Below are 13,298 nucleotides of genomic sequence, written 5' to 3' on the forward strand. Positions count from 1 at the left end.
GCAACATTTCTCTATTAAAATTCTTAAGACAAATGAACTAAGAATTTAACTCAAAATTTTATGTTTTTAAGAATATATACTTTTATAATCAGGCAAAAGGCAATGATGTTTTTAATCATACCAGAATTACACAAAGAAATAATAATTACTGAATCTTTGTTGATACATGGCAGAATGGTAGGGTTTTCAGATGGTTAAGGTAGACAAAGAAGAAAGATAACTGCATGCAGATGTTTACCTTGATGAATTTTAAAAACTTCAGGGCTTAAAGCATTGCAATTTGGGATTATTGATTTAACTCATATTCCAGGAAAACATTCACCTCCCAAATTTAATTGTCAAAGGAATAACCAAAGGTTATAATGATGAGTGGAAAACAAAAGCTGCAAAATAATAAATAAAATAGAAAATGACAAATTTATACATGTATGTAATATATTCATGTGATTAATCTAGAAGACCATGAACAGAACTCTCAAAAATGTTTAAGATATTTCTATATTCTTCAATAGTTTAAAATATTTTCCAAATTTTCTTCAATGCTCATGTGAACTTTTTTCTACTGCTTATTTCTATAGCAATATTTTACTTTTTGCTATGACCAAATATTGAAGTGCTTTTTCCTTTTTTAGCTGTTTGTTTAGGAATAAGATTAGCCAAAATATTTATAAAATACCAGTGAAAATTTTCGTGACAAAAGCTATTGTATATTAAGAACTTTGCAAGATGTAAATGTTCTCATGATCGTCACCAAAATTTATTAGCACTGCATTAAATTCTTTCAATTCATCATCTGATATAATCTGTAAAATTAGTCTATGGATTTAGAATTAATTATTTTCTACAGTTGAAGAAATGAGATTTAAACATTTGGTGACTTAATAAGGGATAAATAGCTAAAAAGCTGACATTTCTGGGATCTGAACCCTAGATTTTCTAGTCCAAACCAGAACTTTTAAGACTGTACTATATATCTTTTCTACAGAATAAATGGAATGACTTCTGACAGAGCTCTCCATGATATAATTTGCTGAAATGGAAATATGTATGGTGATTTCTGTGATATAATTTCAAAGATATCACCATGCTGTTTTTATTTTTTGCTCATTAGTTTCCTTTATAAACACATATATTTAAACTACTGGATTAACATATTTCATGGATTCTACATACAACATAGAGTTTTAAAACATGTTCTTCTAAATGTTCCACATTATATGTGTTCAAATAGAGGATGGGTCAACAGAAATTCAAACTAATTAAAGGATGCTACTGCATTTGTAGAGTAAATAGCCAAATTAGGAAAGAAAAAACATTCAGCATCACTGTTATTTCTATTGCCTGGAGACTTCTCTCTTCTGCATAACTCTAATGAGAGCATTTTTCACTTCCCTGTTCCTAAGACTATAAATGAGTGGATTCAGCATAGGGACTACCATAGTATAAAACACAGAGGCCTCTTGATGCTTTCCCAAGGAGTAGGACTGCTTTGGTTTTAAATAAGCAAAAATTATAGTGGCATAAAAGATGGTAACTCCCATGAGGTGGGAGACACAAGTAGAGAATGCTTTCCACTTTCCTGGAGTAGACTTAATTTTCAGGATAGTAGACAGAATGGACCCATAGGATATAAAGATTGTGATAAGAGACACCATTACATTTAAAGCAATGAGAATGAATATCATAATTTCAATGCCATGAGTTTCAGTGCAGGACAGGACCAACATTGGCATTAAGTCACAGAAAAAGTGATAGATAACATTGGATTTGCAGAAATGCAAATTTTCATGTAAAGAACAGTGACCAGTGATTCAGTAAAGCCCATCACATAAGACCCAGTGATGAGGACATGGCAGTGTCTCATGGACATAACAACCTGATAGTTAAGAGGATTAGAGATAGCTACATAACAGTCATAGACCATTGAAGACAGAAGGAAAAATTCAGTGACAACCAGGAAGAAAAACAAATACATCTGGGTGAAACAGCATGTGAATGTAATAAACTTGTTGGATGTCAGTAAATTCTCTAATGTTTTAGGTGTGATGACAGTTGAGTAACTTAGGTCAAGGAATGACAGGTGACTGAGGAAAAAATACATGGGGGTGTGAAGCTGGAGATCCAGGTGAATTATCAGCATCATCCCTGCATTCCCCAGCACAGTAAGCAGGTATATCAGTAGAAACAGCATGAAGAGGACCAACCAGATCTCCTCAGAGTCTGTCAATCCCATAAGGATAAAATCAGTCACATTTGTGTTATTTCTACTCCCCATAATACCATTCAACTGTTGTAAACTGTTGAGAAATCAAAGATGATTCTTTGCATATATGACCTCAAAACCATTTTTGTTTATAGCAATGATCTGGCTTTTTTTTTTTTAATGAGTGTAGTTGTTCTAGAAATTAAGACAAAAGAATAGTTTCCAAAATATGACTCTCAAAAATCTTAGTTTCACTGTCAAATAAAAATTAGGTATAAGTAGCATTTCTATATTATATAATAGAACATCATATATATATGTATATATATATATATATATACATATATATATATTAATTCAAATAAACATGATTTTGTTACAAATAGTTCCCCTTCATTAAACCATTAATCCAGATGAAAATATTATACCCTAGCTATTGCTGTTGCACACATTTATTAGATGAGAAGGACACAGAAAGGTAAGTAACTTACCCAGAGGCCCAACCATTCAGTGTTGTTTGCTCTGTGATTCCACCATGAATGGATGAGTCCAGAGATGATGCACATAAAACTATATTCCTCAATTTATTTAATTTCAGCAAAACAAAAATAGCTGGTTATGTAATAAGCAATGATAGAGAGTTTTAAAGCATCATTTACTGTGATTTTCTATCCAGTATTATTTAGTACAAATGAAAGATAACCAATAAAATCCTTAAGGGTATTAATATTATAAACTATACATTATCATTACTTTTTGGAAGATATGTTTTTAACAGATTATTTAAGCAAATTTTTCCCCAAAATTTATTTTCAATATATGTACATTGTTTATTGACTGATTCCATCAATTTTATATTTCTATTTCTACAAATTCTAGCATTACTTAGGTAAGGCATACATGATGTCTGTATGTATATGCATATCCTTCTAATAATATCCCCATTGATTTAGATAAACTAAAATAATCTAACTTTGAGATTAATACATACTAGGAGTCAAAGTGGATGAAAAACATCTTCCAGCATTTTCTGTCTATAAATTTTCCTCCTCAAGATTTTTTGCAAAATAAAATATGTGTACCATATATGAAGCCTGAAATTTCTGTGATCTAATATTTGTTTTCTTTGAGATAAATTCTGATTAGTTTTTCTGGGCAGGCATTTTTTTTTTTTTTTTTTTTTTTTGAGGTACAGAAATCAACCTAAAAATTTCGTTCAGGTTCTGGTCAAACAGAAAATTCATCTGTAAATTATGTCTCATGGGTGTACCAGGAAGCTACTATGAACACAAGCAGAGGAGAGAATCCCTTGCCTTTCACCCTGATAATGCCAGGGTCCGTCTTACATTGAGGATTGTTGATAATGCAACATTTTGTAATCTCTGGGAAAAATTTCCAAGGATATTTCTTGCCATAAGGCCAAGTATAAAAGTTCAAGAACTAATGCACCCATATTAGATTCAAAATAGAGAGCTGCCTTCCCTTTTTAAGGCACATAATATATGAGAGGCATTTTTTGTTTCTTTGTTTGTTTGCTTGTTTTTGATGCTCCAACTATGACTGGTTAAAAGAGAAGGGATTTCTAGAGAAATTGTTAATTAATCTGTGGTGGAAAGTTAAGAACATTAACCACCTTGGAAGGAATAGCACATTTTTACAATGAAACATTTTTATACTTAACTGTGAAAATATCAAGTGAGTAAACATTGTTCAATAAGCAAAAATAATAAAATAAAATTCAAAGAGGAAAATGAAATTCATTCATGCATGTTTAATCTTTAGATGTATTTTCTTCCAATTATTTCCCTTTGTGTACAAAATGTTTATTCATAGGTACAATTGCATGGTCACATAATTTTTATCACGCTGTATGTTCAGTAACATCCTGATTTTATTAATAGATATTTATGATACACCTTAAGTTATATTAGACTTTTGTGAAATTCCCAATTTCAAAAATTTTGCATTGACTGATGCAGCATAAAAACTTCTTTCTAGGAATGTGCACCAGCTGATGAATGAGTGCTTTTGAAGCAACACAGGGAAAATAAGGGGGAATATTTCCAGTCAGGTTTGGGAGTGTCAAGTAATTCATCAACACAGCAGAGATAGTGTTATATTCAGCCACACCAATGTTTGTGAAACTTGTCTTGTTATTTAGTGTTTTGGCTTTTATTATATTTAAAGAAACATGAGTGAAACAGTGCTGAGATGAGTAAATGTTTTGTAAGTATGTGAATGGTCAAAAACTTACTTCTATATAGAACCAAGTAAAATGCATTCCTGTGAATCTTTCATTAATTAGCAATAATGAAACCAATTTCCATATAGATTTATAAGCAACTCCTACGAGAAAAACTGTTTATACTGCAGAATTTCAGGAGAGAATTTGATGGTATGGATCAAGGAATTAAAAATTATTACACATTTGATGAAAATTGCATGCACAATTCTTCAATTCTTCAAAACTTCAATGATATTGAGAGAAAAGTGTATTTGGAGATTAAGAGACTAGCATTAATTTATGTCATAATAAGTGACCTTGGATTTAAGTTTTTCTATGTCACTGCCACCTCAGTAGTCTGATAACTCCTTGTAAAATCACCATGAGGGAATTTTACTTCCCAGCATTGAAATCAAATATTTACAGTCAATAAGCATGTTTTCAAATAATATAGTCAGAGAAAGAGTAACTCACAAGACTCTTTATGACTGAGATTTCTTACTGAATCCTTATTGCTTGGACTCCAATGTATGATCTCTAATAGCAAAAAAACTTTTTGTCAGAAAATCAAGAGTAAGAAACAGAAAGAAACATGACTCATTTGTCCTACAATTCAGCAAAATTAGAACGGTATCTCAGAGAAATATTTAACATAATTATTTTCTTTAAAATTCTGTTTCTGCTTTTTCTAAATTCATTTTTATTGAGATATATTCGTATACCATAGTCATCCAAAGTGTACAATCAATTGTTCACAGTACCATCATATAGTTGTGCTTTCATCACTCCAATCTACTTTTTTTAAATTTTTATTGGGATTGTTCAGATACCATATAATTATCCAAAGATCCAAAGTGTACAATCAGTTGCCCCTGGAACCCACATACAGTTGTGCATCCATCACCACACTTAATTTTTGTTCAAATTTTTGAATCCTTTCATTATTCCAGACAAGAAATAAAGTGAAGGATGAAAAAAAAAAAAAAAAAAAAAAGGAAACTCAGTCCTCCCATATCCCTAACCAAACCCCCTCAATTGTTGACTTGTAGTGTTGGTATAGTACATTTGTTACTGTTTATGAAAGAACTTTGAAATACTAGCAACTGTAGTATACAGTTTGCAATAGGTATATTTTCTTCCCTATATGCCCCTCTATTATTAACTTCTAATTGTATTGTCATATATTTGTTCTGGTTCATGGAAGCGCTTTCTAATATTTGTACAGTTAATCATGGACATTGCCCACCATAGGATTCAATTTTATACATTCCCATCTTTTGATCTCCAACTTTCCTTCTGGTGACCCATATGACTCTGAGCTTCCCCTTCCCACCTCATTCATGCACCATTTGGCACTATTAGTTATTCTCACATCTTGATACCGACACTTCTGTTCATTTCCAAATATTTAAGTTCATCCTAGTTGAACATTCTGCTCATACTAAGCAACCGCTCCCCATTCTTAAGCCTCATCCTATATCTTGGTACCTTATATTTCATGTCTATGACTTTACATGTTATAATTAGTTCCTATCAGTGAGACCCTGCAACATTTGTCCTTATGTGTCTGGCTTATTTCACTCAGTATATTGCCCTTAAGTTTTCATCATCAACCTGTTTTTTTTTAAGATGATTTTGTTCACACACCATACATTCCATCCTAAGTAAACAATTGATATTTCTCTGTATGGTCACATATTTATGTGTTAACCACCTTTACCACTATCTTATAAGTTCATCTACATTTCTTCCACAAGGCAGGAGGGAGAGTCAAAGAAGGTAGAGAGGCAAAAGAAAAAGAAAAAAGAAAGAGGAAAAAATGACAGCTAGGAAGTAGCAAAAGGAAAGATAACCTGAAATCAGAGTAAAGAGTCAGACAACATCACCAATGTCAAGTGTCTAACATGCCTCCCCTATCCCCCCCTCTCATCTGCATTTACCTTGGTATACCACCTTTGTTACATTAAAGGAAGCATAATACAATGATTCTATTAGTTACAGTCTCTAGTTTATGTTGATTGCATCCCTCCCCCAATGCCTCTCCATTTTTAACACCTTGCAAGGTTGACATTTGCTTGTTCTCCCTCATAAAAGAACTTATTTGTACATTTTATCACAATTGTTGAACACTCTAGATTTCACCAAGTTACACAGTCCCAGTCTTTATGTTTCCTCCTGTCTTCTGGTGTCTCACATGCTCCCAACCTTCCTCTCTTAAACATATTCATAGTCATCTTTGTTCAGTGTACTTACATTGCTGGGCTACTATCTCCCAAAATTGTGTTCCAAACCATGCACTCCTGTCTTCTCCTATCATGCTGTAGTGCTTCTTTTAGTATTTCCTGTAGGGCTGGTGTCTTGTTCACAAAGTCTCTCATTGTCTGTTTGTCAGAAAATATTTTGAGCTCTCCCTCATATTTGAAGGACAGCTTTGCTGGATATAGGATTCTTGGTTGGTGGTTTTTCTCTTTCAGTATCTTAAATATATCACACCACTTTCTTCTTGCCTCCATGGTTTCTGCTGAGAGATCTGCACATAGTCTCATTAAGCTTCCTTTGTATGTGATGGATTGCTTTTCTCTAGCTGCTTTCAGGATTCTCTCTTTGTCTTTGACATTTGATAATATTATTATTAAGTGTTTCAGCATAGGCCTATTAAGATCTATTCTGTTTGGAGTATGCTGCGTTTCTTGGATCTGTAATTTTATGTCTTTCATAAGAGATAGGAAATTTTCATTGATTGTTTCCTCTATTATTGCTTCTGCCCCTTTTCCCTTCTCTTCTCCTTCTGGGACACCAATGATATGTACATTCTTGTACCTTGTTTCATCCTTAAGTTTCCAGAGATGTTGCTCATATTTTTTCATTCTTTTCTCCATCTGCTCCTTTGCATGTAGGCTTTTAGGTGTTTTGTTTTCCAGTTCCTGAATGTTTTCTTCTGCCTCTTGAGATCTGCTGTTGTATGTTTCCATTTTGTCTTTCATCCCTTGTGTTGTACCTTTCATTTCCATAGATTCTACTAGTTGTTTTTTTGAACTTAAGATTTCTGCCTTATGTATGCCTAGTATTTTCTTTACAGCCTCTATCTCTTTCGTGAAATCTTCTCTAAACTTTTTGAATTAATTTAGCAGTAGTTGTTTAAATTCCTGTATCTCAGTTGAAGTGTATGTTTGTCCCTTGACTGGGCCATAACTTCATTTTTCTTAGTGTAGGTTGTAGTTTTCTGTTGTCTAGGCATCTGACCTCCTAGGCTACCCCAATTAGGTTTTCCCAGACAAGAACAGGCTCAAGTCACAGAAGGAGGAAATATTCAGTATCTGGTTTCCCTGATGGTTTTTCTTAGAGGATTGAGACACCTGTGCTTTTCTGCCCAGCAGGTGCACCTGTCAGCCTGTCATTGGCTGGTATAAAAGGGTGTGACCCATGGCTCTCCTCCCCCAGGCTTTGGGGTCTGATTCCAGTAAAGCAGGCAGTAGAGCTGGGTCCCTCCTTTTCCCCTTGGGAAGCTATGCCCCTCCAGAGATATCATTTGGGTATCAATAAGTTCTTTGTTTCTGTGACTCTGCTGATCAAAGTGTTTTGATTTTAAAATGGCTGAAGCTTTCTTTACTGCAAAGCTCTGCAGGCTGAAAACCACTGAGGTTTTCTCCACAGAGAGAGAAAGGGACAGAAAGCTCCCAGATTCACCTTTCAGCTGGAGATAGCACCCAATCCTCTGGGCTCCCTGTCCTGAGACAGATATGTCCCCCGACTCTCCCAAGGTCAGTTGTCACCAAATCTTCTGTCTGCTTGGGGATTCACTATCTGTATTGAGTGGTTAACATTAAAACCCCAGTTGGAGCTGGGCCGAGGTACGCTAGCTAGTTTGGAGAGTGCTGCTCTCTAGCACTGTGAGGCTTCCATGAGGGAGGGGCTCTCATGTCTCAGGTCTTGGCATGGGTCTGTAGTTTTTACTTACAGATTTTATGCTGTGATCTCAGGCATTCCTCCCAATTCAAGTTGGTGGATGATGAGTGGACAGTCATGTTTGTCTCCCTGCAGTTATTCTAGGTTATTTACTAGTTTTTTGGTCATTTATGAATTGTTCCAGGGGGGACTAACAGTCTATCCCACCGTCTTAGCTCCTCACCCCAATCTATTTTTGAACATTTTCATTGTATCAGAAAAAGAGAAAAAAAGAAAAAATAAAAGGAAAAAAGAACACCCAAATCATCCCCCCTCCCACCCTATTTTTCATTTTGTTTTGTGACCATTTTTCTATTCATCCATCCATACACTGGAAAAAGGACTGTGATCCACAAGGCTTTCACAATCACACTGTCACCTGGTCAAGGCTACCAGGTTGTAGTTTGAAAGTTTCAGTTATTTATTCCTAGCTATTTCAATGCACTAAAACCTAAAAAGGGTTATCTATATAGTGCATAGGAATGCCCACCAGAGTGACCTCTCAACTCCATTTGGAAACTCTCAGCCACTGAAAATTTGTGTCCTTTCATTTAGATCCCCCTTTTGGTCAAGAAGATGTTCTCAATCCCACAGTGTCCAGTCCAGATTCATCTCCAGGAGTTATATCCCACCTTACCAAGGAGACACACCCCTGCAAGTCAGATCCCATGTAGGGGGTGGGCAGTGAGATCACCTGCAGAATTGGCTTATCTAGAGAGAGAAGGTCACATCTGAGCAACAAAGAGGTATGCAGGTGGAGACCCTTAGGTAAAATTATAAGCAGGTTTAGTCTCTCCTTTGCAGTAATGAGCTTCATAAGGGCAAGTCCTGTGATAGAGGGCTCAGCACATCAAACCATCAGTGCTGAATGTTTGTAAGAACATCAGCAGCAATCCAGGTGTGGAAGCCAAACAGCTCTGCATTTTCCCCCAGCTCCTCAGGGAGTCCCTGCATATACATTTTTATTCTTTGCCCAAATTACTTTGAGATGTGTCACTATTTCACACTAACCTATGCAAACCTTCCAGATCTCACTTCCTGTTAAAAGTTCCATGTAATTATGGTACTTGAACAAACAGTATGAGTTAAATTGGTTAGACAGTACAACTCTTGTGCCAACTAACCATCTCTTCCCTTGGTCTCATGTGGAATTTGAGGTTTTAAAATGCAGCCAGTATTGTGCTTTACTCTTTGGTCCAATTTACCCTAGTCCTAACCACATCTTCTTCATTTTCAGCTTTTTTTTTTAACAGTTGCTATATGTACTCATACTGACATTCATATATGCTGAGTTTTAGCTCTGAGTTTCAGGTGTCACACAGATACCCAAATTTCCAGGGATTGATCAGGTTATACACAAATGGATCAGCATCTCAGAATCTGGAGATGGCTATTACCATTCAGGAATAGATGTGGTTGTGGTAAGAGCTTGTAATCTAGGAACCATTACAATAAGCATTCCTCTGATATGCTGTGCTCTAAGTTTCAATTCTGAGTTTACACATTGTAGGTAGACCATATTGGTGAGGCATTATACTGTTTGCATTAGTTTCTGGCATAGTTCACTCAAAATGCTGTCTACAGGTTCTATTCACCTCATTGTGTGTCTCACAATTTCACTTCTTCCTGCAGTTGTTCAATATTCCATTGTATGCACACACAACAATTAGCCATTCTGTTCCTCATTCTATGTATTCTTAGGCCACACCCACCCATTGCAAATCATGCATATTCTCTCCATAAACACCAGTGTGCAAATGCCCATTTATGTCCCTGCTCTCAGATCCTCCATGTAAATACCCTCTAATGAGGTTGCAGACTTTATGGCACCCACATACTTAGTTTCATGTGGAACCACACCACTGTCCTCCAGAAAGACTATGCCATTCTGCCTCCTGACAGTAAATACATACATCCTTCTCTCCATGTTTTCTCCATCACTTTTATCCCTGTCTGTATTTCTCCATACAATTTTATAGAGCTATTTTCACAAACTATATAATTATCTACAGTGTACCTTCAGTTGTTCATGGTGTCATAATACAGTTGTGCATTTATCACCACAGTCAGCACTTGAATATATTGATTACTATGAAAAAAATTATTTTAATGAATAAAAAAGATAATAAAAAGACAATAAAATATCATACAATACAATAGTAGGGTCAGACAGCATCACTAGTAAGAATCCCATATCCCTCCCTAAAATCCCCCTCTCACGCACATTTAATTTTTTATATTGCCTTTGTTACATTTAATGGAAGCATGTTACAGTGTTAATGTTGCTCATAGACTCCAGTTTGCTTTGATTATATTTTTCCCAAATTTCATCCCCTTTGTAGCACTCTGCATGTTTGACATTCATTTGTTCTCCCACATGCAAGAACAGTTTTATATTTGTACATTCAGTCACAATCATTGACCACTCCAGTTTGTACTAAGTAAAACAGTCCCAGTCTTTACCTTCTATCTTCACCTCAGGTGTCATTCATGCCCCTTGCCAAGCTCTTTCAGCTTTACTTATGGACATCTTTGTTCAGTGTAGTTACAATTTTGTGCTATGATCATACAGTATTATGCTATTTCTGGATTTACACAATCCTGCTGAACATTCTGTAGACCTTCAGCATCGAATGACTGATCTCTATCCTCTACCTACCTACTGGAAGACTGTGTTATCAGCTTTTAACTCTCAATGTTTCCTTATGAATGTTAGTTCATATTAGTGAGACCATACATTATTTGTCATTTTGTTTCTGGCTGACTTCACTCAAAATGATGTTCTCAAGGTTCATCCACATTATTATATATGCTGTCTGTCTTTTTTCTTTCTTATGGCTGCATAATATTCCATCATGTGTATATACCAGTTTGTTTATCCACTTGTCCACTGATGGACATTTGGGCTATTTCCATCTCTTGGCTATTGTTAATAATGCTGGGATAAACATCACTTTACAGATGTCTGTCCATGTCTTAACTTTCAGTTCCTGTGAGTATATACCTAGTAATGGAATAGCTGGGACATATGGCAAATCTATACTTGGCTTCCTGAGGAACTGCCACACTGTCTTCCAGAGGGGTTGCACCATTCTATATTCTCACTAACAGTGAATAAGTGTGCCTTTCTCTCCACATCCTCTCCAGCACTTGTAATTTTCTGTTTTTTTGTTTTTTTGTTTTTTTGTTTTTATTTTGGATAATGGCTTTTATGGTAGGTGTGAGAGGAAACCTCATTGTGATTTCTTTTTGCATTTCCCTAACAGCCAGGGAAGTTGAGCATTTTTTTCATATGTTTTTGAGCCATTTGTATTTCCTCTTCAGAAAAGTGTCCATATCTTTTGCCCATTTTTTAATTAGGTTGTTTGTCTTTCTGATGTTGAGTTGTAGGATTGCTTTATATATGCGGGATGTTAAACCCTTATCTGATGTGTGGTTTCCAAATATTGTCTCCCCTTGTGTAGGTTGCCTTTTTACCTTTCTGGCAAATTCCTTTGATATGCAAAACCATTTAAATTTGAGGAGATTCCATTTGTCTATTTGTTCTTTGGTTGCTTGTGCTTTGGGGGTAATGTCTTGGAAACCACCTCCTATCAGAAGATCATTAAGAAATTGCCCTACATTTTCTTCAAAGAGTCTTATGATCTTAGCACTAATGTTTAGGTCTTTGATCAATTTGAGTTAATTTTTGTATAAAGTGTGAGACAGGAGTCCTGTTTCATTATTTTGGAAATGAATATCCAGTTCTCCAAACATTTATTGAAGAGACTGCTCTGTCCCAGTTGCTTTGGCTTGACTGCCTTATCAAAGTTCAATTGTCTGTTGATTAAGAGTCTATTTCTGAACACTAAACTTCATTCCGGTGTTTGGTATATCTATACTTATGACAGTAACATGCTGTTTTTTAGCACTGTAGCTTTATAATATGCTTCAAAGTCATATAGTGTGAGACTTCTCACTTCATTCCTCTTTCTTAAGTTATTTTTGAGTAATCAGGACACCTTGTCCTTCTAAATAAATTTGGTTATTGGTTTTTCCATTTCTGCAAAGTAAGTTGTTTCATGGATTATTCTCTTTTTTTTTTTTGGTTTTATTAAAGAATGACTTTTTTCCTTTTTGATAAACATTATTCAAATTTACTTGCTTTTAATTATGACTTGTAATTTTATTTATCCACTTTTTTAGGTTAAATTCATTGGCTTTATTCTAGCGAAAAGCAAAAATGAAATATATTTTTTTAATTTTTTTACCAGTTTAATAATAGAGATATTTAATATTTCCATTATTCATCTGATTGCCACTTTATCTTACATGCAGTGCTAAGTGTTATTCATATTGACATCCATTATGTAAGTGTTCTACAAATATTTTAATTCCTATTTGACCAAGGATAAATTATTGTTGCAGTTTTAGTTTTATTTAATTTTCAAACTGAAAGTTTTTTCAATTATTCTATTTTGAATTTTAATTTAAAAATACTTATTTTTGTCAGATAATTTATCTCCTTTACTTAAAACTTTTTAAATGTATCAAAATTTATGGAGCAATTGTAATAAATTTTTATAAATGACATATTCTGGGAAAGAAAGTGTCAAATATTCTGCAAATTTGAAATGACCAAATACATTATCTGAGTTAATACATTTGTGTGAGGTGTTTTACTGCTGGATTAATTAAATAGTACATGCATTTTTTTCTTTATGCCACTTCATTTAATTTATTAATTCAGTTTTTTGAATATCTACATTGTACCTGATACTGTGAACATAATATAACAAACAATGAAAGATCTTTGTCCTCTTGGGTCCTATATTCTAGCAGGGACATTCAGAAAAATATATGAAAGTAAGTGATGTGTCATGTTTGAATATGAAAAGTAATATTAACTGAAAAAGAAAATGTAGTACAGTCCATGGGGTGAGATTT

Source organism: Choloepus didactylus, chromosome 6 (genome assembly GCF_015220235.1).
Source record: "Choloepus didactylus isolate mChoDid1 chromosome 6, mChoDid1.pri, whole genome shotgun sequence".
In the NCBI taxonomy this organism is placed as follows: Eukaryota; Metazoa; Chordata; class Mammalia; order Pilosa; family Megalonychidae; genus Choloepus; species Choloepus didactylus.